Source organism: Pinus tabuliformis, chromosome 1_1, assembly GCF_031772625.1.
Source record: "Pinus tabuliformis cultivar Carrire ecotype Pingquan chromosome 1_1, CPIR1, whole genome shotgun sequence".
NCBI lineage: Eukaryota > Viridiplantae > Streptophyta > Pinopsida > Pinales > Pinaceae > Pinus > Pinus tabuliformis.
Genome location: NC_142297.1, coordinates 332,908,158 through 332,930,057, shown reverse-complemented (window position 1 = coordinate 332,930,057; position 21,900 = coordinate 332,908,158).

Below are 21,900 nucleotides of genomic sequence, written 5' to 3'. Positions count from 1 at the left end.
AACAGCAAAACACACAAGTGCTGTTCCTTTTGAAAAGGAACAGCAAAACACACAAGTGCTGTTCCTTTTGAAAAGGAACAGCAAAACACACAAGTGTTGTTCCTTTTGAAAAGGAACAGCAAAACACACAAGTGTTGTTCCTTTTGAAAAGGAACAGCAAAACACACAAGTGCTGTTCCTTTTGAAAAGGAACAGCAAAACACACACTTGAAACATATATACAAAATTTACAATTTTATATACAAAATGTGGTAATAAAGAATGAACTTCTTACCAATCTATAGGGGAGGAAGTTTTTGCTTCCTCTCCCATAATCTTGATGTTAGTATCTTGGCGTAACTGGTGGCAAAATGATTCCCGAGTGAGCGGTTTGCGATACAGACGAACTCGGTGGCCGTTTACCTTAAATGTATATCCAGATCCATCAATTGTAATCAAAGTAAGGGTCCCATTGTCATGGACTTTTTGAATCTCGTATGGTCCCAACCATCGAGTCTGAAGCTTCCCCGGGAAATCCTGAAATCTAGAATCATATAACAGAGCCCAGTCTCCTTCGTGAAATATCTTGTTTTTGATGAGCGCATCATGCCATTTGGCTCGCTGCTGCTGGATGAGTGCTGTATTCTGTAATGTAGCGAGCCTTGTTTCGTCCAACTCATTAATTTGCTGTAATCGATTTTTCTGTGCTTCACTTAAATCCAATCCGACTTCTTGGGCAGTTCGCAGGGTTTGGATCTCAAATTCGATAGGAAAAATGGGTTGCTTTCCAAACACTAAGTGATATGGTGAATAGCCAGTGGTACTTCTCCATGTGGTTCGATAAGCCCACAGTGCCTCCGGTAGTCGGGCGGCCCAATCGCGGCGGTGTGAGGCAACAGTTTTTGTCAAAATTGACTCTATTATCTTATTACTGTTTTCGACTTGCCCATTTGCCTGCGGATGGTATGGGGTAGTAATTTTGTGATGGATGTGATGGTTATTGAGTGTTGCAGCTAATTTATGTCCCACAAATTGTGGTCCTCCATCTGTAACCACTTCCCTTGGAAGACCATAACGTACAAACAAATGGAACAAGAACTGAATTACCGACTCCTCTGTAGCTCTAGGTAATGCCTTCGCCTCAACCCATTTGGTAACATATTCAGTTGCCACCAAAATGTAGGTTTTTTGGTTTGATGGGGGTTGATGGGTCCGAAAAAGTCCAGAGCCCAGCGTTCGAAAGGTTCGATCACCAATTGAGGCCGCAAAGGCATTTTGTCTGCTGGGCCAGGTCGTCCTACACGCTGACAACTATCACAGGCCTGGACAAATTTTTTCGCATCTTTGAAGATTGTAGGCCAGTAATATCCCGTTTGTAATACTTTGTGTGCTGTCCTTCATTCAGCGAAATGTCCTCCACATGGCCCGTCATGGCAGGCTTTCAAGATATCAAAGATTTCGTCTTCTCGAATACATCTTCTGATTTCCATATCTGCGCCTGTGTGAAACAGATAGCCCCCAACCCACGAAAATCGATTTCTTTTCGCAACGATTTGTTTCCGTTCATTGGGAGTTAAATGTTTTGGAAGCTTACCTACTGCAAGATAATTAGCCACATCAGCGTACCAGGGAGTCTGAACAGCGACTGCAAATAAGTGTTCATCTGGGAATTGGTCCTCAACTGCTGCTGTTTCAACTGATTTTGGTATTCGTGAAAGAAAATCAGCTACAGGGTTCTCCTTCCCTGGTCGGTCTCTGATTGTAATGTCGAATTCCTGCAACAAGATCAACCACCTGGTTATTCTTCCATTTGTAACAAGCTTATTTGCTAAATACCTAATAGCAGAATGGTCTGTGTACAAAATAACGGGATAGCCTGTAATATAGTGTCTAAATTTATTAATAGCATGTATCACAGCTAAAAATTCTTTTTCGGTGACAGTGTAATTTAATTCAGCCGGAGCCAAATTTTTGCTGATGTAATAGATAGCGTATGGTCTTTTCTCTTCTTCTTGGCCCAACACTGCACCGATTGCTGTGTCTGAGGCGTCGGTTGAAATTTGGAATGGTAAGTTCCAATTAGGTCCTCTGAGAACTGGAGCTGTAGATAGCAACTTCTTTAATTCTGTGAAGGCTCGATCACATATTTCTGTCCACAAAAAATCAACATTTCCAGTTAATGCATGTAGAGGTGCGGCAATACGTGAGTAATGTTGTATAAATCGTCTATAATACCCAGAAAAACCAAGAAAACTGCGTACCTCTGTTTGATTAGTGGGGGTTGGGATAAGCATGAGTATTTGAATTTTAGCCGGGTCTACCTGAATGCCAGCTGCTGAGATGTAATGTCCCAGAATGAGTCCTTCTGTCATCATCGTGTAACATTTTTCGTGACTCAAGCAAAGCCTGGTAGCGATGCAACGCTCTAGGACTTTTTCGAGAGTGTCCAGGGCTGGATCAAAGGCATCTCCATATGGTGTGAAATCATCCATATAGACTTCCAATCCATCATTAATTAAATCTGCGAAGATGCTAAGAACAGCCCGTTGGAATGTGGCCAGAGCATTACATAATCCAAAGGGTAAGACTCGGTAGGCGAACGTTCCCCAGGGGCAAGTAAAGGTAGTCTTGTCCTGGTCTTCAGGGGCAATCTGAATCTGGTTATATCCGCTGAAGCCATCCAAGAAAGAAAAAAATTTCTTGCCTGCTAAGGTGTCCAATACCTGATCTATGAGAGGGAGAGGGAAGTGATCTTTTTGTGTAGCTTTGTTTAATTCTCTGTAATCGACACAGATCCTCCATTTCCCGTTCTTTTTAGGTACGACCACAAGTGGGGAGACCCATTTGCTGTCAGAAATAGGATAAATAAAATTAACGTCTAATAATTTCTGCAGCTCATCTTTTACAACATCTTTTAAATGGGGATTGAGTCTTCTCTGTGGTTGGCGAACCGGTCTTGCATCTTTCTCGATATAGATATGATGTGTACATAGCTGGGGATCAATCCCCTTCATATCGGGATAGTCCCAAGCAAATGCCTCCTGATACTTTCGTAGGAGCTGGATGAGTTTGGTCTCTTGCTCAGGTGTCAGATTAGCGTTAATGTTTAAAGTTTTGCCCGGTTCAATTTGTATTACTTTGCTGTTAGCAACAGAGGTTACAGGTATTTTTGGGTCATTGTCATCTTTTAGAGGATCTTCCTCTAATTCGTTATCGAATGCCGCTTTTATCATAAAGCATTGTGTATACGATGTGGATTCTGTTTGATTAATGAATTTATTGATGGCATCATCTTCCGTTTGATCTTTAAAATCTAGCGCTTCCTGAACTGTTAATGGTGGTCTAATATTATCAGTAATATATGAGGCAGGGCGCAGATTGGTCAGCGATATATGAGGTGTGATGCTTGGCTGGGCTGGCGGGTACAAGATTAAATTTTTGATATCCGGTCCTCTGGTTATGGTCATGTTTCCCTGCCGGCATCCAATGTAGGCGTCAGCAGTAGCGAGCCATGGTCTACCTAGAATTAGCGGATGTCCATCTAGTCGGGTTTTTGGATTAATCACCAGAAAATCGGTCGGGTATTCCCAAGAGTCCACTGAAACCATGACATCATACAAGGTGCCTTCTGGTCTTATTACTGATCGGTCAGCTAGCTCTAGTAAAGTGGAAGTAGGCTCTACCGATGTGATTCCAAGCTTCTGGCAGGTTGATGTTGTCAGGATGTTAATCGCAGCCCCTAGATCTACTAAAACGTTGGTCAGGGTCTGCCCACAAACTTGAACAGTGACAATTGGGTTTCCAGGATCCTCATATTTAATTGGTGTTTCTTTCCCTGATAAGAGGTCGGATAAGGTGCCGACTACCTGGACTCTAGGGTTAGGGGTTATATTTCTTTTTGTTTTTCTGCTACACAGGTCTTTTATGGTTTTTGCATATATGGGGATATCCTGTATAGCCTGAAGGAATGGAATTCTTATATACAAGTTTTGAAGTTCTCCCAGAATATCAAAATCCGGATATTGCATTTGTCTCGGAATGGCCAGTCGTTCTGGGAAAGGTGGAGAAGATGTAATTACTTGCTGATGAACCTGATCTTTACTTACTTCTTCTTGTTGTGACGGTTGTTCTATCGGTAACTGGTTCTCAATATGAGCGGTTCTATGTCCCTCAGTTTCTATTATTCGCCCAGATCTCAACTGAAGATCATTGCACTCCTGCAGAGCAGATTCAATCTCGAAAGATTCTATAATTTGAAGAGATTGAACTGGTCGATTATTTGGGTTCAGGTTGGGTTGGGCTGGGAGCTGCGGTCTTAGGTTGGGCTGGGGATTTTGTTGCAAGGCTAGCAGAGTTGGTTGAGGGAGCGGAATTGATCCTGGTGTTTGATATGTCGATCTTGGCCAGTTGCTCTGCCAGGGTGAACTTTGCGAAGTGGAAGGGGTCCACTGCGGAGGATATGAATTATTTGGCCAATATGGCGGAGGATAAGGAAAGTTTGGCCAACCAGCTTGGTTCATCCAAGGGTTCGGAGTAGGAAACATTTGAGGCGGCCAATTTGAAAACGGGTGTTGAGACTGATTTTGCCACATATTCTGTTGCTGAGCATTAAATTGCGGAGATTGAAAAGAAGAGGAGGGATCTTGAAACATACCAGGTTGCCTAGGTTGCCATTGACGACGCTGGTTAATAAAGTATGCTGATTCTGGTTCCTCTTCTGCTTCTTTGTACACCGCCTTCAAACCAGGGAGCGAGGGACAGCTTTCAGTCGGATGGTCCTTGGTACAAATAGCACATATTTGAACTGTATCGAGCGGGCATTCTTTCTGGCTATGTTTCTTCCTGCACCGCGGGCAGAAAATTGCTAGATTCTGTTCCGCCTCTGCTTGCTTCTGTTTAGCCTGCACAATATCAAGCTGTGTAGTTAATGTCCCCATGATATCAGTTTTAAAATTCTCTAACAGATTTCCAAGTTCCACTCGTGATACTCCTTCTGTTGATGTTCGATTGTCTCTAGTGAAGCGATCATATTCTGCTGGTTTTATCCTTGTGCTGCCTCTTGAGCTCCTGATACACAGATCAATGATGTCAGCAAAATTTTCCTGATAAATGTCCCCTTTTCCCATAATATTCAACGTTTCAATCCATTGCTCCTTCATACCTCTAATCAATGCAGTTTTCAACACGTTATCGGGCAGAGGTAACGATGCATATGGAGATCTCTGCAAGTTATATTGGAAACGTTCTACATATTCTTCTAAAGTTTCATTTGGTCTGGCTGACATTTGAAAGATTTCATCCTTTAGTTCTCTTGATCTACAATAATCCTGATATTTTTTTAAGAAGGCCGCTTTCATTTCTTCCCAATTGTTTATGACTCCACCACCTAAACCCATGAACCATCTCAGAGCTGCTCCCTTCAAAGTAGAGGGAAATAGTTTTAGCTTCTGGGGATCAGTGGTGTAATCGTATCCCCTGCATAACACATCAAATTTGAATAGAAACGCATCAGGGTCTTCTGATGTGAGTCCATGAAACGTCGGGATATGTTGAAGCGGAATTGCCTTCATTGGTGCATTCGCAGCGGAATCTACTATGGGATATTGCAAAGTAGAGGTTTGGGTATTTGGCTGATTCTGCGCCATGGAATCAAATATATGCCAGTAATCTTCAGGAATTTCCAAGAGAGTATTCCTTGGTTGAGGAGGGGTAATCTTAGCAGGAACTGTTTTTACAGCACTCCCTTTATCAGGGATAATGATGGCCCCTACGGTCTGAGGTGAATGAATTCCCTCAACGAGGATTTTTGCAGCGCTTCCTTTATCTGGACTATTTAAAGGCTGGTTTGGTTCAATAGGAGATCTAGGTTCCTCGATTTCCCTTGTTTCTCCTTCTCCTTCGCAAAGGTTGCTAAAATTTCCTTCGTGCACTGGTCCAGGAGTCGAATTGTCAAATTCTTGAAAGTCCTGCTCCTCTGTCTGACTGTGCACCTCCGCAAAGGCTTCAGATGGTGATTCTGAGGCCTGAAGGGAACTAGCAGGTTGTTTATAGTTTACTTTCCTATAACCTACTGATGGCGGAGATCCGGCTTTCTTGTAAATTTCGCCTATAAAGGTCTTTCGTCCAAGGGTCGCCGACCCCTTGGATTTTTCGGTTTTGGATGGAGGCTTTTGATTCTTTTCTGGCTTTTTCTGCTTAGTCATGCACTCCAATTAAATTACTAAATCAATTCTGCTAGGAAAGCGGACGGTGGAGCAGGGCTTTTACATGCTCCGCACGCAGGTTCTTACCTTCCGTTTTTAAAATCCAGTTCTCCCCTAACAGATTCACACACTACCCTGTTAAAAAAACAAATGGCTATGCCCCTTCCCCAGCAACGGCGCCAAAATGTGGAGCTGTAACAAGGGTCTTTTTCACCTCTAGTTATCTCACATTACAAGTCAATCCGGGAGCGTTTTGTTATTGTAAAGGACATCTTAATTTGAGGCTATTTGTCAGGATAATGCTTCGTAGTATAGATCTAAAGAATACAAGAGTAAACGGATGCTAATGCTAAATTACTTTTGCATAAAGAAATCACACACGCAGCAACTTCGTCGATCGAGGGTATGGAATTAGTAACCTATCCCCCTAGAAACTGATGAAGGAGTATGGATCATGATCTGGGAGCATTATAGCGTCTGCTGTATCTCACAACAGTCTTGAACCTCCTCTCATGCCACTTCAATAAATGCAAGCGAAAGGAACAGCAATAAAACAGAATGAAACAGCAACTTCAGAAATGGAACAGCAATAAAAGGAACGACAGTAAATGGAACGGCAGTAAAGAAACTAAGTCTCGCGAGGTCAACACTTCCAATCCTTGGCACACACTTACATACAAAAAGGAAAGCAATCATTTATACAGGTTTGCAGCTTAATCAAATGGAACAGCAAATTATTAAAGACAGGAAACGTCAATCATATATATATCAAATGGAACAGCAAATCATTAAAGACAGGAAACGTCAATCATATGTACACGATCTGCAATGGTCACCAACAATCCATTAACCCCAATCACCTGTAGCTGAGATATTCTACTTATGAATTCTGTAATTGATGCAAACAATTCGGATCAACAGTATGCGAAGAATCCTGAAAGTATGATATGAACTTGTTACAGAGATTTATGACAGGAAAGCTACAGATGAATAAATATGAAACAACATGCAACCATAACAGATTATGAGAAACAAACCACACAAAGCAGAATTGTAATGGTACAATCAGCCAGTGTCCGTTGGAGCCAGGCCCAAAGCTTCCAATGGCACACTGCCGTAAACTACTTCAGACGCATGGAGAAATTAACACCAAGATATTATATTAACGCATCAATGAGAGTACAAAACTAGGTCTCAGAGAGACTCAATAGTCTGAGTTCAACTGATAATAAAATTCATGACAGAAAGTTAAAGATACCAAAAGTAATCCCTAGTTTCCAATGCTACCCTCCTTTTATACAATTAACGGCGGAGTTCATCGGTCGACAAAACGATTGATCGTAGCGATCCCTCAGGATCGAAGATCCTGAGGGATCCGCTAAATTGTTAACGCTTTCCTTTACTCGGCCTGTATTTCCGAACTGGCAGTCCTTCATCTCGTTCCGGACTGATCTTCCTTGATTTACTCGACCTGGTCTGAACCTTATTTAGAATTGGCGGGACAGCCATTATCTTCTCATCAAATCCTCGTTTTGCATTGCGCCTTCCTGCTTTTACCTTTCCCTGCGTAGAGAAGACAACTGTTAGTGATTGGATCATTTTAGACTCGTTCTCGTTGCATTTTCCCTACTTTATAATAAAGAAAAGATTACAACTATTGCTTAAAACATCACTAAATTATTTATTAAAACATACCTTCCCAATGCTCTACAAAGTTCAACTTCTGGAGACTAACTACTCTGATACCTGTAGCTTCTGGTCTTCATTTTCAGCTACTGCAAGCTTCTTTCACTGTTAATTACTCACTTTCAACTTCTTCTTCTTTGTTCGAGGTTGTGCCTGTTATGCATTTATTCATGTATTGTTGATGTTTATCATTAGAGGGGCTGTCATCCCACCTCTGTGTTAGAATCTAGCTTGTATCATTGAATTTGTATGCAGGTTTCTGTTATTTTAATGCCAGAGAGTTGTCATCTTGTCTGTGCATTAGGAAATAGATTTACAGACCTTTTAACTGGTTGCAGCTGGCCATCACAGGGTCCTATGCATCTGCTGGTGTGATCAGTATTCTCCATCATCACATTTTCCTTAAACTGTGAGTAATTGGTGGTCTAAAGCCTTGTAGTCTGGGGGTGTTCACCCATGTCTGGGGTTAAGCATAGTAGAAGTGGTTATCTGGCTTGAGTATGCATCATTTCTTCCATTCATCCACAATTTTCCAACATTTTTGTTGAGTTTGTAATGTTCCCGAGCATCTCTGATACACAACCTAGGAAAGTTTCTTGGGGTGATAACATTAATTGGCGTCGTTGTCGAGGAGAGGAGGATTGAAGCTCAGCTTCCGTGGGAGAACGACATAGTTTCAAGCTTTGATGATAGACAAGGTTTGAACACAGTTTTTGGTTGTAATCATCTGTCTGGCGACTCCATTGGAGGAAGACCATCCTTTGGCGACTCCACATTGAAGTTCTGGCTCAGTTTGTGAGACATACTCGAAGAAATCCTCAGAAATCACCAGCTGAACTAGTGCCTGACCCTGAGAAGACTGTCAAATCGAAGAAATCATCACAAAAATGGGCATCAGGATCAGGTAAGCCTAAGAAATCTCGTGCATCTTTGAAAGATAAAGTTATAGCTGAAGATTTACAATTTGAAGATTTAGAGCCTAGCACTGATAATAAAGAAATTCCCTCAGAGATTAATTCCACCCCTTGTGCAGTTAGCTCCCCTTTGAATCTCAGTCCAAAGAAAGCTTCCCATACAGTCCAAAACATCCCTTTGTCTCTGTCATCCATTTCATTGTTTCATACTGCTCAATCTGCCAATATTCTTCCACATATCCCAGTCATGGCAGGCCAGCAAGCACCCACGAAGATAGAAAGAATTGTTGCTGCTAGATATCGCCCTTTAGTCTTGCCTGTTCCTTTAAATCCTATGCCTGTGGGAGAATATCATAAATATATGCCTAAATTCACTGGTACAGAGGGAGTAACAGCAGAAGAACACCTTGAAGCTTTTTACAGCTATGTTGATAACTTAGATATAAGTGAAAATGATGTGTGGATGAGAGTTTTTATCCAGAGCCTTGATGGAGAGGCCAGAAAGTGGTTCAAAGAATTACCCTTGAGATCTATAGCAAATATTGAAGCTTTAGATGATGCATTTTTGAAGCACTGGGGAGATAAAAAGGACTTGTTGTATTATCATACTGAGTTTGGTAATCTGAAGAGGGAAAACAGTGAATCTTTGCCTGATTTTAATAAAAGATTCAATCGTATGTATACTAAGATATCAGCTGAGGTAAAGCCTACTCCTACCTCTGCCAAACTCACTTATGCCAATGCTTTTGACTCTGATTTCTGCCTATTTTTGAGAGAAAGGAGATGTGCTATGCTGGCAAACATGCAAGATGCAGCATTAGAAGTGGAATCTAATATCATTGCGGTAGAAAAGCTAAAAAGCCAAGCTGACAGAAGGAGGCAGAGAGGTTAGTCTTCTACTTCTTCTACTTCATCTTCAGAGCCTAAATTAGACAAAATGACTAAGATGATAGAGTCATTGGCTGCTGAAATTTCTAAGCTGAAGGTTGAGCAGAATTCAGGAAAAACAAGGCAGCAGAACACATTTGCTCCAAGAAATCAGAATCCATTCAGAAGAGCAAATGAGTAGTTACAAGTAATGCATAGGGGTGAAGAATCAAAAGAAGAACAGAAAGTTAAAGCTCCCTTCCAAAATGTAGTCATGGAGGAGGAACAATTTGAAGAAGATGAGGATGAAATTCACTGCATGGAAGATAAAGGCAGTGCTACATTTTTGACATTGGCTGCTTATGAAGAATCATTGCTGCAAGAACAAGACAGTCAAGAATGGGACAGAGAAGCTATTCTACAAACTGAACAGCAGCAGAGATATAACCTGAGGTCGAATGCAAAAAATGTCAAAGAGAATCCTGCCCAAAGAGTTGTTGTCCAAACAGAGTCACAGAATATCAGGCAGAGAAGACCAACAGCTGATCCAGTCATCCTCAAAGCTCCAATTCAAGGGGTAAAAGGTGCTGATAAGTTATATTCTTCTTTCAGCTTTGAGTCAGAAATTTAGAAATTAAAAATATTTGTGCCTCTAGTAGAGTTGGTAAAGAGTGAAGTGTTTAGAAAGCCTATCCTTGAAGCCCTTGAGATAGAAACCACACAGACCTCCACTGACTCTGCCAATTTGCAAGATGACAAGCCTTCCATTGTGCTCAACCCTATGATTGAACCTATTGGTAATAATTCTCCATCTTTTTATGTCTCCTTGATCATTCATGACAAAATCCTCTACAATTGCAACACACAGGGGTCAGCCACAATTTAATGCCTAAAGCTGTCATGGAAGAGTTAGACCTTGATATCACCAGACCCTATCATGATTTATTTTCTTTTGATTCAAGGAAGGTGAAATGCGTAGGATTGATCAAAGACCTGGCCATTACCCTAACTCAGCTGCCCATGAAGATTATGATGATGGATATTGTGGTAGTAGATGTCCCTCCTAAGTTTGGTATGCTGCTGTCCAGAGGATGGATTAAGAGACTAGGTGGGACATTACAGAATGATCTATCTTATGCTACTATCCCAGTTTTTGGAGGAGAGAGCAGGAGATTGTACAGAAAATCACAGCTGGCATATATCATCAGTGATGAGAAGAATCCTACCAATCATCCCATATATGTAGTGGACACTGATTTTGGTGCATGTATTCTCCAAATAGAAGAATCTCAGAAGGCCTCAATGCAGATCAGGAAACCAACAGTTCAGCCTAAAGAAGAGCAAGGAGGTGGTGCTAGTATCTCCAGAACAAGAAATAATTCAGTTGTCTTTTAAGCTAGTTTTTCAAGTCACAAACAACATAGCAGAATATGAAGCTCTGCTATTGGGCCTTAATGCAACAAAAGATAGAGGAATCAAGAATTTGAAGGTATTTGGAGATGCTGATTTGATCATTCAGCAAGTAAATAAAAAATTTCAAGCAAAGCACTCAAGGCTGAAAGAATACAGAGATGAGGTATGGAGAATCTGAGATTCTTTTGATTATTTATGTATTTCATATATTCCTAGAGCCCAAAATCAGCTTGTTGATTCCCTTGCTATTTCTTCTAGTCTATTTATACCTCCCATGCCTCCCAGACTAGTCTATGAAGTCCAAATGAAGCATAGACCTTCCTTGCCTAATAATGTCCACCATTGGAAAGTTTTTGATGATGATGATGAAATAAATAGGTTTCTTCAAGTCATTGATGAGTTTTCTAAAATGCAAATTGACCAAGAAAATGAAGCCTTGGAAGAAAACCCTCAGTCCCAGCTTAGAAATAAAATTGGTAAAAATAGCATTGTCCAGCTTCCCAGCAATCATATTCCTAAGGGTCTAATTCCTCTTGAAAGACTGTTTGACCAAAATGATGTGCCTTACAAGGCTGCCCAAAAAGAAGATCAATCTGCAGTCTGTAAGCATGATATAGGGAGTCCAGGTCAGCCAAGATATGTAAATTTGTCCACTCATCTGTCTGCTGACAAAAGTGTTGAATACTGCAAATTAATGAAGAAATTTGTTGATGTGTTTGCCTGGAAGTATAGTGACTTGAAAACTTATGATAAAAATATAATCCAGCATAAAATCCCTTTGGAGAAAGACACCATTCCTTTCAAACAAAAGCTGAGACCAATAAATCCTATTCTCCTTCCTCTAATTGAAAAAGAAATTAAGAAATTATTGGCTGCCAAGATTATAGTTCCTCTTAGATATTCAAAATGGGTAGCCAACCTAGTAGTGGTGAGGAAGAAAAGTGGAGAAATCAGACTGTGTTGATTTCAGAAATTTAAACAAATGCTCCAAGAAAGACAACTATCCTCTGCCTAAGATGGATCATTTGTTGCAGAAGGTCTCAGGAGCCAAAGTAATGTCTTTCTTGGATGGTTTTTCAGGCTTTAATCAGATTGTTGTGCACCCAGATGATCAAGAAAAGATTGCATTCACCACTCCTTGGGGCACTTTTATGTATGCTAAGATGCCTTTTGGATTGATGAATGCTGGAGCTACCTCTCAGAGAGCTATGGACATAGCATTTGTAGGAGAGAAGGATAAATTTTTCCTCATCTACCTTGATGATATAATGGTGTACTCCAGCAGCCATCAAAATCATTTGCAGCATTTGAAAGAAGTGTTTCTGAAGTGGAGAAGGTTTGGGATTCCAGTCAATCCCAAAAAATCACAATTTGCTTTAGAAGAAAGCAAGCTATTAGGACATGTTGTTTCTGCTACAGGCATCCAAATTGACCCAAAAAGAGTAAAAGCAATACAAACTTTGTCTGTCCCTAGATCAAAGAAGGATATCGAGTCCTTTCTGGGCAAAATTAATTTTGGTAAGCAGGTTTATTCCAGATTTTGCAGAATTGGTGAAACATATTAACTCCATGTTGAAGAAAGGAGCAGAGGTCAGGTGGGCTAATGCAACAAGAAAATAATTTGAGTCTATTAAAAAAGCTATTATGGAAGCTCCCACATTAATAAGTTGAGATTACAGCAAGGAGTTCCATATATTTTCTTTTGCCTCTGAAGACACCATTGCAGCAGTTCTGTTGCAAGCAGATGAAGAGGGTTCAGAACATCCAGTAGCATTTTTCAACAAGAATTTGAGGGATGCTGAACTAAGGTATGATACTATTGAAAAAAAAGCATATGCTCTTATCAAATCCTTGAAAGCTTTCAGAGTTTATATCTTGCATTCCAAGATAATTGCATATGTACCCTCTGCTGCAATAAAGGATGTCTTAACACAATCTGATGCTGATGGAAGAAGGGTAAAATGGAATGCAAAGATGATATAATTTAATATAGAACTGAAGCCCACCAAGTTGGTCAAAGGTCAGGGTCTTGCCAGATTGTTAGCTGAGGAAAATTTCAGATCTTTAGATATTGATTTCCTGTGCATAATTGCAGAAAATGGTTAGGCGGAAGAAAAGGAAGCAGCTAAACCAGACAGAAAGTAGTCGGTGGCCGAAAATCTAGCTTCCTCTGATTGGTATTCTGCAATAATTAATTTCCTATTGAAGCTAGAAATCCCTTCAGGATTTACTCAAATTCAAGCCAGAACCATAAAGCTTAGGGCAGCTAAATATTGCATTAATGAAAATCTTCTCTACTGGAGGGATCCATCTGGAGTTCTTTTGAGGTATATGGAGAAAGAGCAGTCAAAAGAAGTTATGCAGCAGTTTCATTCCAGCATGTGTGGAGGGCACCATTATTGGAAGACCACAACCCATAAAATCCTGAGAGCTGGATATTACTGGCCCTCCTTATTTTTTGATGTATTTTCATTTGTTAAATCTTGTGACAGGTGCCAAAGATTTGAAGGAAAACAACAGTTGAAGTCCCTGCCCTTGAAACTAATACTTGCAAAAGGACCTTTTCAACAGTGGGGCTTGGATTTTATTAGAGAAATCAATCCACATTCCAGTGGCCAGCACAGATGGATATTAGTAGCTACTAATTATTTCACTAAGTGGATTGAAGCAGTCCCTACCAGGAAGGTTGATCACAGTGTGGTCATGAAGTTTTTAATTGAAAATATCTTTACCAGATTTGGTTGTCCACATAAATTAGTCACAGATAATGCAGCAGCCTTCAGGGCAAAAGAGTTGGTGGAAATGTGTGATTCAATGGGTATTAAACTTGTTCATTCCACCTCATATTATCCTCAAGGAAATGGTCTAGCAGAATCCTCTAATAAAAGTCTGATCAGGATAATTAAAAAACTGCTGGAGGACAACAAGAAGAATTGGGATTCAAAGCTCAAGTATGCACTATGGGCTGAAAGAGTGACCATTAAGAAATCCACAGGAAATTCTCCTTTCAAGCTGGTGTATGGTACTAAAGTTGTATTCCCAATTCAGTTAACTCTCCCTATGGCAAAATTCCTTCAAGAAGAGCAGGATGAAGAAGAAGACATGGCAAAGAGGATCATTGACTTAGCAGAGGTACATCAAATTAGAGAACAGCTGGTTAGAAAGGCTGCAACACATCAGAAAAAGATCAAGGAAGCCTTTGAAAAGAAGACAAAAATAGATAATTTTCAGGTTGGTGACTTGGTTTTGAAATGGGATGCACTAAAGGAAAAGAAAGGCAACCATGGGAAATTTGATGCTTTCTGGACAGGGCCTTTCATCATTTCATAGATTCAAGGGAATAACACCTTCATACTGAAAAGTATGGCAGGAGAAGCAGTTTTTGATGGCCCAATTAATGGATGTTTTCTGAAAAGTTATGTGGTTTAAGGTCTATGGCCTTAAAAGTTCTAAATATTGTGTTTTTACCAGTCTTAGTATAGGTGTAGTAGACTTCATGCCCAATGGAACACTAGGAATCTTGGCTAATTTGTTTTCAGCTGGAAAGGCAATGGTCTGCAAGTTCTTGAGACCTCACAGGGAGGATCTCATCCACAGAAGGAGCCAGTGTTAGCTTTGCCATGTTCTTCAAATTTTGATGGATAAAAATAGGTTGAGTAGTGCTGATTTTGGTTGCAAAGGAGCTCGCAACAGTTCATTATATTCTTCCTCCTTCATTTGGATTATTCCCTTATAACTCCTACTACCTCTATTTCCGCCTCCTCTTCCATTCTCCTTATTCTCCCCTAACCCTTTATTTCCATTTTCCTTTATAATATTTTTTAAACCCCGTTTAAACCCTTTTCCCTCGGGTCTCGGGCGCAAGGTTAACCCATCAAACTGTGGTCATATAACTCCCGGTGCTAAGGTCTTAACCCTTCATAACTGCGCACATAACAAAAGTGCTACCGTCAAGACCCTTCCCTGTCACATCAAGCAATATGCACGTGCTGTAATACCTGGACCATCTGATCATTCCCTGCTGGGATCCAACGATAGATGCTCCTCCCGCCGCTGGAACCTGCACACGTGATAACCTGCGGGGAAAGCGGTTTCCCCGCCGTCCCATCTGCCACGCATCACTATTATACTAGATCGCTCCTCCGCATATGAAAACTGCACACCTCCCGTGAGCGGTGCGGGGAAACTACTTATAGCTCATACGTACACCCCCCCCCCCACTCATTAACCCTCACTGACCTTTGCCACCCGACAGCCATCGGATCTGCCCGACCGCGATTCGACGGTCCACATTCGCCCATCCGTGCTACCTCTCGGTACCCCTCGTCAAACGATCTCTGCCATTGATTTGTTTGATCTGACAACTCAGCTTTGTCCCTCCACTCGGTCTGCCTCTGCCACTCTGTCTATGCCCATATCCTGCTTTGTGCTCCCGAGAAACAAAGGTGGCCAGCTACCAGTTCTCGTACTGACTGTATTAATTCCTCAACAACTGCATTCAACACAGTGTACACCTGAAGGATGAAAAGGACAGCCTCGAGCATATCAAAGCGTTAATCAGTTATGGAACCCCTTCAATAGTATACTCCATATGCTCAGTGAAGGATGGTCGAGCAGCAGAAAGGTCATTTTGTTCATTAAAACAATCAAATTGTATCAGAGACCCATATCAAGCAGTTAATGTGGTTGGTGGTCAGTTATGACCCCTCCACACATAGGTTAGCAAATATTTTTGTAATCAACCTCCATATATACCCACAAAGAAGATGTAATGAGGTTGATGAATGTTATTTTGATGTAAAGTTCAACTTCTGGAGACTGTAACTACTGTGATACCTGCAGCTTCTGGTCTTCATTTTCAGCTAATGCAAGCTTCTTTTGATGTTAATTGCTCACTTTACACTTCTTCTTCTTTGTTCCAGGCTATGCCTGTTATGCATTTATTCATGTACTGTTGATGTTTAGCATTAGAGGGGCTATCATCCCAGCTTTGTGTTAGAATCTAGCTTGTATCATTGAATTTGTATGCAGGTTTCTGTTATTTTAATGCCAGAGAGCTGTCATTCTGTCTGTGCATTAGGAAATAGATTTACAGAACTTTTAACTGGTTGTAGCTGGCCATCACAGGGTCGTGTGCATCTGCTGGTGTGATCAGTATTCTCCATCATCACATTTTCCTTAAACTGTGAGTAATTGGTGGTCCAAAGCCTTGTAGTCTGGGGGTGTTCACCCATGTCTGGGGTTAAGCATAGTAGAGGTGGTTATCTGGCTTGAGTATGCATTATTTCTTCCATTCATCCACCATTTTCTAGCATTTTTGTTGAGTTTGTAATGTTCCCAAGCATCTCTGATATACAACCTAGGAGAGTTTCTTGGGGTGATAACAGTAACAACAATAAGAATAACAACAAGTAATAAATGTAACAACAATTAGGACTCACAACAACACACTAATAATCATTCACAACAATATTAAACTCACAGAAATAAACCTAAACACACATATAATCCAGCTGCACCTAGTCAGGAGAGTGGGCCCGACTCCCTGATTAGGGTTTGTAGGTTTTAACCCCGTATAGAAATTACCTGCATACGAATTCTAAAACATAGAAAATAAACAATGCGAGAGCATAACACATAAAACACATATACACAGAGATTTTCCCCCGAATCCCAAATCGGAACTACCAATTTTATTTTTCATTATGTTCCTTTCAATATTACAATACATATCTATACATGCCGAAGCATCCAATACCATGGACCGAAAACCATCGCATCCAAAACCATGGATCGAAAACCATCGTGTCCAAAACCATGTGCAAAAATCATGTACAAAACCATAGGTACGTCTACCCAACCTAATATAGGGTCCAAAAACAAAATTATCTAGGGCGTTGCCCTAGACCCCATAGAGGGGGGCTACTTGCACCCCTCAAACCCCCTGTGACCCCCCCCCCGCTACGCAATCGGTGCAATGAAGGGGGTGCTCTGCCCCCTTCTAACCCCTCAGTTAACTACGTGGGCTAGTCATGGAAAGAATATAACACAACCCAACATTCTCCCACTTGTTGTTTTCTTTCCATAGGGGGGCACAAGAAATCTTAGTCATTTATCCAGCCCTGCAATCCCCATTGTTTCTCTACACCAAGAGAACTTCTCAGAGCTCACAGATTTTGTCAATGCATCTATAGTATTCTTCAAAGTGTCCACCATTACCAACAAAACCTTTTTGTCTTCTATCATATCCCTCACAAAGTGATACTGAACATCAATGTGCTTTGTCTTTGAATGATATGCAGGGTTCTTTGCCAAGAAAATTGCACTTTGGCTGTCACAGTCTATCCTTATATTTCCCTATACTAACCCCATACTTGAACACAATCTCTACAACAAAACTGCTTCCTTGCTTGCACGAGTGGCTGCCATGTATTCTGCCCCTCTAGTTAATAGTGCAACTACAAATTATTTCTTACTTATCCAACTGACTGCACCTCCAAATAGGTTAAACACATACCCACTCGTAGATCTTCTTTGATCCAGATCTCTAGCCCAGTCTGAATCAACAAAGCCACAAATAGGCAACACTTTATCTAATCTCGGTCTTCCTTGGTAGAAAAAACCAGAATCACTAGTGCCACACAAATACATGAAAACCTGCTTCATTGTTGTCTAGTGCTCCTTCCCTGGTTTTGACATAAACCTGCTCAATACTCCCACTACATGTGCAATTTTTGGTCTAGTACAGACCATCGCTTACATCAGGCTACCGACTGCACTTGCATATCGAGCACATGACTTGTCCTTTTCCTCTTCTTGTGTCTTTGGACACTGTTCAGCAGATAACTTTACACCTATAGGAATAGGAACCTTCATCGGTTTACTATCTTGCATATTAAACCTCTGCAATATTATCTCGACATACTTCCTCTAGTTTAACCAGACCTTCCTCTTTTTCCGATCTCTTTTAATTTCCATGCCCAAAATATAGTTTGCAGCACCAAGATCTTTCATGTCGAATTTGGAGGACAAATGGGTCTTCAAATCTTGGGTAATTTCTTTGTCATTTCCAACCAGCAACATATCATCCACATACAAGACTAGATTAATAACATAGTCACCAATTACTTTAAAATACACATAGTGATCTACTTTGCTTCTGGTGAAGCCAAGTCTCTGTATAAATGTATCAAATTTCTGATACCACATCCTTGGTGATTGTTTTAACCCATACAAAGACTTCTTTAACTTACATACCAGTTCTTTCTTATCCTTCACCACAAAACCTTCAGTTTGCTTCATGTAGATCTCCTCTTCCAGATCCTGGTGAAGAAATCATGTCTTCACATCCATCTGTTCTACCTCAAAATCAAAAGCAGCAGCAAAAGATAAAAGTAATATAATAGAAGTTACCTTGGCAACAGGAGAAAAAATATCACCAAAATCAATTCTCGGCACCTGGGAATAACCTTTTTCTACAAACCGAGCTTTGTATTTCTCCACCTTTCCTTCTGCATTTGTCTTCTTCTTGAACACCCATTTACTGCCAATGGGTTACCTTCCAACTGGCAACTCCACCAGATCCCATGCCTCATTTTTGTGCAAAGATGCGAATTCATCAACGATGGACTCTTTCCAGAGTTTTCCATCCTTTGAATCTACTGCTTCCTTCACAGTTCTGGGATCATCATCAGTAATAGATAAAGCAAAATTTGAACAGAAAGTGGATGGACTATACCTTTCTTGTTGTCTTCTTTCTCAAACTGATCTTCTCACACCCGGAGTTTGTGGCTCTTCATCTACTGATTCCTCCTCTGCTGTAGAGTCTGAATCTTTCTCCTTAATCTTAAACTCTATCTTCTCAAGTTCCTTTGGTTGGACTTCATGTTTAATAACATATTTCACCTCTCTGAACACCACATCTCGGTTGTACACAACCTTCCTTGTTACTGGGTTCCAAAGCTTCTAACCTTTTAAACCATCCTTATACCCAATAAAGATGCACTTTTTAGATTTACTATCCAACTTCGTTGTTTTCTCCTTTGGAACGTCTACATATGCATCACATCCAAATACCCTCAGATGTGAAAGAGAGGGTTTCTTACCAGTCCATACCTCTTGTGGAGTCTTATCCTCCAACGCTGATGAAGGTGATCTGTTGACCAGGTAACATGCAATCTCCACCACCTCTGCCCAGAATTCTTGTCCTAACCCAGCACCCTGAGCATGATTCTTGCCCATTCCATCAACGCATTGTTCATTCTTTCTGCAAATCCATTTTTCTGAGGTGTATATGGAGTAGTCTTATGCCATGCTATACCACACTTCTTATATAATTCTTCAAATTTCTTACTGCAAAACTCTCCACCATTATTTGTACTCAGTACCTTTATCTTCTTCTCTGTCTAGTTTCCACCAGAGCCTTAAATTATTTAAACCTGTCAAAGACTTCAAATTTCTTCTTAAGGAAATATATCCATGTATTCCTTGAGAATTCATCTATAAATGATACATAGTACACAGACTTACCGAGTGATGGAACCTTCATAGGTCCAAACACATCACTGTTGACAAGCTCTAATATTTGTTTCGCCCTCTTACCACCAGAGAGGAAACTCACCTGATTCTGCTTCCCATATACACAATTTTCACAAAAATCAAAATCCATAGAGATATTACTCATATCTTCTACCATACCTTTACCATGAAGTATTCAAAGGCCCTTCTCTCCAATATGTCCAAGCCTTTGATGCCACAACATGGTCTTCTCTCCAGAGACCACTAGATTTTTTTCTCCACTTTCAGGAACCACAGAACTGTTGCGCCTATCAATAATAGTGCTACCTTGTAACTTGTACAGAGTTCCAATCTGAACTCCCTACATCAATACTAGTGCTCCATGAACCATTTTTCAGGTATCCTTCTCGAACACTATTTTTACACCTACATCATCCAACTTGCTTATGGAAATCAGATTTCTAGCCAATGCAGGAATATGCAGAACACCCGGAAGTGTTCTAACCTTTCCACCTTGCAACTTCAACTTTAATTTTCCACGACCAACGATTCTAGCCTTCCTATCATCCCCCAAGAAGACATCACCACCATCATATTTCTCATACTCGCAAAACCACTCTCTATGGGGAGTGAAGTGAAAGAATGCACCTCAGTCAATCAACCATGCCTCATGATCTACATGTGTACTTGATGAAGCTAAGAACACATCCACACCTTCATCTGAGGTGGATTTCGCCTCTGTAGAAGGAGCATCATCAGATCCCTTTCCTCTTTCAAGAGCTTTAGATTTACAATCCCTTTTGTAATGCCCTTCCTTTCCGCATTTCCAGCACACCATCTTTACAGGTTTTCCTAGAGATTTAGATCTCCCTCTAGATTTAGATCTCCCACTCGATGACTTATTTTTGTTTTTGTTTTGGGACCATCTTCATACAGACAATGCATCACCATTCTGGCTCTCCATATTTTTCTGTCTCATCTCCTCCGTCAACAAGGATGAGAATATTTCATCAAACTACAAGGTAGTTGCATTGCTACCTATTGCAATAACCAGACTATCCCACGAATCTGGTAGATAACACAACAGACTGATGCACTTATCTTCATCCAAAATTTTAATATCAACAGATAATAACTGACGTACCACAGTATTAAATTCGTTTAGATGTTCTATCACCGAGTCTCCATCTTTCATCCTCAGGTTATACAACTTATTCCATAGGAGCAGTTTATTCACCAGAGACTTAGATTGGTACAAGGTACCTAACTTGTCCCACAAAGCCATCGCCATAGCTTCCCCTGATACATTCAACAATACTAAATCTAAGACACATAATTGTATTATACTCTTAGCCTTCTGATCCAACTTCTTCCATTCTTCATCGGACACTCTCGTTGGTTTAGTACTTGGATCTACCATAACCCATTAATCTTTATCCACCAACATATCCTCCATCTTGAGTTTCCATAAATCAAAACTCTGACCATTAAATTTCTCGATCTCTATCTTTCCACTGCTTGCCATATTTTTTCACCACCAGAATTGATCTTGCAGATCTCCCATTAAATAGGGTCCACCACAGGCCCAAATGGAACCCCTCAGCAACAAAGGCGTCCCCTTGAAGCCAAAAGAACTGTGATACCAAATGTAGGTTTTAACCCCTTACAAAAATTACGTACATACAAATTCTAAAACACAAAAAATAAATAATGCGAGAGCATAACACATAAAACACATATAAACAGAGATTTTCCTTTGGATCCCAAAACCAGGACTACCAGGTTGAATTTTCATTATGTCCCTATTGGCTTATATGGGCCTGACCCAGGTTCAAAAGAATTATTTAGCCAAGCAAATCTCGCAGCTATCGGCGCTTTCGGCAACAGTCCGCGGAGTGCGGACTGAGGTCTCACCCGCGGTAGCAGGGGAGGGTGCTGAAACCAAGTTTCCACACCCTTGGGATGTTTGAATGTGGTTCGGAGGAATCGCGCGCTGTTCTGCAGCCTCACGCTGCTCTCTATTTGCGTAGATCTGAACCCAGAATGATTTTAACTTTCAATGATTGCGTTGTTTACTGATCTAATCTATTTGATGAAGTATTGTAAATCAGATCTACTGAGAAGGGTCTTTAAGCAAACATTTAACAAATTTAACTAGTTCGTGCATTTAGAATAAACATAGATTCAACTATATCTTTAACATAAGCATATGCGTAGAGATTAAATAGTTAGATCAACCATTCATACAGTCAGATTCACGATACTTAGATTATAACACAGAATTTGTAGAAGAAACTTTATCTTTATGTACACAGCTGCAG